Source organism: Lithobates pipiens, unplaced genomic scaffold (assembly GCF_037356315.1).
Source record: "Lithobates pipiens isolate NorthernLeopardFrog02 unplaced genomic scaffold, aLitPip1_a1.2 Scaffold_25, whole genome shotgun sequence".
NCBI classification, from domain to species: Eukaryota; Metazoa; Chordata; class Amphibia; order Anura; family Ranidae; genus Lithobates; species Lithobates pipiens.
In genome coordinates this window covers 44,390,635-44,394,780 of record NW_027507787.1, presented here as the reverse complement: position 1 = coordinate 44,394,780, position 4,146 = coordinate 44,390,635, and positions in this window count along the sequence as shown.

Genomic DNA, 4,146 nt, shown 5'->3' with positions numbered 1-4,146 from the left:
TGATGGTGAGAAATTGTCTGCCACACCACCCAGTGAGGATTAAGAAATATAAGTGACGCTGTGATTGTCAGATAGAGAAGGACATGTATTGACAAAGCGGTGTTTGGATGCCAGTGTCAATTTGTAATATTCATGGGAACTCTTGTTGGAACCTGTGGTTTTCAATGAAATAATATAGTTGTGCTATCAGAGAAATGTCAAGGCTTAAATCCTCGAGCAGGTGTGTCCATTGTGCTACCACCAGTACTAATGTTTGAAAATGTGGTCTGCAGTAGAGCTCAAGTTTAATCTGATTTTAAGTCTTTGTTTTTCGACTAACCAAAACCAGAACAAATGTTTTTTCTTCACACACAGACCTATAGCAGCAACCAAGGTCATCATGACTTGGTGTTCCAAACTTGGACTTGAAGCAAAAACTAGACCCCAAAAAATCTATAAAGCGAATGTGTGTGGCACTCATCATAACTGATTAATATAAATTGACACAAAGCAGGCTGCAAATATCTATATTTAGCAGTAATATAATAAAAATGTAACTGAAGGAAAAAAAGTCATAGCATTACCTTTTTTATGTGGGAGTGGGAGACTGGTACTGGTAGTCAATGGGAGATTCAGAATCGGATAAAATAAGAATGTTTGTTAATATTGTTTTATTATTGTCATAATAATTAGGATTATTCGTTATGATGAAGTTAAAAAGCCAGGAAGTCAGCACAGCACAGGGATGGTGGGAGCCCCTCATAATGAGCACAGCAGGGGTACAGCCCCAGGAGGAAGTCAGCACAGCACAGGGATGATGGGAGCCCCTCATAATGAGCACAGCACAGGGATGGTGGAAGTCCCTCATAATGAGCACAGCGGGGTACAGCCCCAGGAGGAAGTTGGCACAGCATAGGGATGGTGGGAGCCCCTCATAATGAGCACAGCAGGGGTACAAACCCAGGAAGTCAGCACAGCACAGGGATGGTGGGAGCCCCTCATAATGAGCACAGCAAGGGTACAGCCCCAGGAGGAAGTCAGCACAGCTGAATTCCTCCTTTGGCTGGTGGGAGCTGGTGGGAGCCCCTCATAATGAGCACAGCACAGGGATGGTGGGAGCCCCTCATAATGAGTCGACGACTGCCATATTGAGATAGGTATTTTTTGCTTTTTTAAATTCACCATAACGAACGTTCGTAATTGTTACAAAAAGTTAACAAACCTAACAAAAATTCGTATTTTGTACGAATCCAAATAGAATTTTGGACATGAATTACGCAATACGAATTAACGGCTAATATGAAACGTAACAAAACGAAAAAGATTGCAGATTTATTAAAAAAGAAAAACTGAAATATCACATGGTCCTAAGTACCTATTGCTGTGCCACTCATATATTTAACTCTGGTGCTGTCCATTTCTTCTGATCATCCTTGAGATGGTTCAACACTTTCATTTGAGTCCAGCTGTGTTTGATTATACTGATTGGACTTGATTAGGAAAGCCACACACCTGTCTATATAAGACCTTACAGCTCAAAGTGCATGTCAGAGCAAATGAGAATCATGAGGTCAAAGGAACTGCCTGAAGAGCTCAGAGACAGAATTGTGGCAAGGCACAGATCTGGCCAAGGTTACAAAAATGTCTGCTGCACTTAAGGTTCCTAAGGGCACATTGGCCTCCATAATCCTTAAATGGAAGACGTTTCGGACGACCACACCCTTCATAGAGCTGGCCGTCAGGCCAAACTGAGCTATCGGGTAGAAGAGCCTTGGTGAGAGAGATAAAGAAGAACCCAAAGATCACTGTGGCTGAGCTACAGAGATGCAGTTGGGAGATGGGAGAAAGTTGTAGAAAGTCAACCATCACTGCAGCCCTCCACCAGTCAGGGCTTTATGGAAGAGTGGCCCCTCCTCAGTGCAAGACACATGAAAGCCCGCATGCAGTTTACGCAAAAACACACGAAGGACTCCAAGATGGTGAGAAATAAGATTATCTGGTCTGATGAGACCAAGATAGAACTTTTTGGCCTTAATTCTAAGCGGTATGTGTAGAGAAAACCAGGCACTGCTCATCACCTGTCCAATACAGTACCAACAGTGAAGCATGGTGGTGGCAACATCATGCTGTGGGGGTGTTTTTCAGCTGCAGGGACAGGACGACTGGTTGCAATCGAGGGAAAGATGAATGCGGCCAAGTACAGGGATATCCTGGACGAAAACCTTCTCCAGAGTGCTCAGGGCCTCAGACTGGACTGAAGGTCTACCTTCCAACAAGACAATAACCCTAAGCACACAGCTAAAATAATGAAGGAGTGGCTTCACAACAACTCTGTGACTGTTCTTGAATGGCCCAGAGCCTTGACTTAAACCCAACTGAGTATCTCTGGAGAGACCTAAAAATTTCTGTCCAGCAACGTTTACCATCCAACCTGATAGAACTGGAGATGATGTGCAAAGAGGAATGGCAGAGGATCCCCAAATCCAGGTTTGAAAAACTTGTTGTATCTTTCCCAAAAAGACTCATGGCTGTATTAGATCAAAAGGGTGGTTCTACTAAATACTGAGCAAAGTGTCTGAATACTTAGGACCATGTGATATTTCAGTTTTTCTTTTTTAATAAATCTGCACAAATTTCAACAATTCTGTGGTTCCTGTCAATATGGGGTGCTGTGTGTACATTAATGAGGAAAAAAAAAATACTTAAATTATTTTAGCAAATGGCTGCAATATAACAAAGAGTGAAAAATTTAAGGGGGTCTGAATACTTTCCGTCCCCACTGTGTGTGAGCACATGAGAGCACATCCACCTCAGCATGGTTGGTTTTCTGGCTGTGCTGAGAGAACTGTCCCCAATTGATCAGACTTTTGCTGACCCCCACCCCCTGCATTTGTTTGGAAGATCGATGTACTACTGTTTCTCCACTACCACCACTTTACGACCCTTTTGCATTATATGATCACTTATTTAAAAAAAAAATGTATGTCATTTTTTTTTTTTATATATACTGTATGCACAAATGTTTGCATTACATTTCTATTTTAATCTAAATGGAATGATTTACAAGGTAGGGGTCACACATACTTTAATTTGAAACATAGCAAGCTCACACAAGGGAAATGAGAAAAAGATTTATTTAGTGTGAACCAAGAGTGAAAAGTATGGGAGCACATAAAGTTCCAGATAGTTAATATAATGTGAAATAGTCTGTTTGGGATGAACAATAATCTCTATACACTTGTGGCAGCACCTCAGAACAGACTGAAGAATTCTTCATAATGATAAGAAAAGAACACCAGAGGGAATCCACCTTAGTGTAGCATAAAGACTTTAACAATGAAAAGGCAATAAACAACTCACAAACGTGACAGAATATGGTGCCTGTCATGGAGACTTTTCGGCATAAATCACATGTGGATGAATAGTAAATCACTCAGTTCCAGAATACAGCCTCACCGCCACTGGCCAGATCAGGAAGCAGGCTAAAATCCAGGGATCAGGAAGCCCAGGATTTCAGTGGAGAGCACGGACGGACCATAAGTGACATCAAATGTCACTATAACACAAAATAGGATTGGCTACAAGTTTCTGAGCCACCTAGGTTCCTTTCTCAAATGGTAGAACCTATTGTAAAAAGGGGCTATTTGTATTCAGCCAGGAATACAATTCTCAGCATTCACAGGGTGAAAAAGGAACATCCACTGATAGACCACTATAAGTTTGTGATCACTGCCATTACCAGTATAGCGTCATAGCTGTGTATTATATACTGTATACCATAGTTTGTAGATGCTAAAACTTTTGCACAAACCAATCAATATACACTTGTTGGGATTTTTTTTTACCAGGTCACCAACGGCAGGAAAAGGACTCTAGGACCCAGCATCTGTCAGGGCACCAACGGCAGGGGAAGGACTCTAGGACCCAGCATCTCCACCAGCACTTCACATGGGCCTTTATGAGGAAGCCTGTCAGTGGTTGAAGTTGTTGATTGATCTTCAGCTTGTTAGCTGTGTTTTTGTTCCTGTGATCTCTAGCTTCTTACCCGGCTAGATCTTTACCTGTCTCCTGCCTGTCTCCAGTAGACATGTGTATTCGTTTTAGTCCGAATGCATTTTCGTCCGAATTTCAGGTATTTTTGTTATTGTTTTAACAAACGATAAGGAA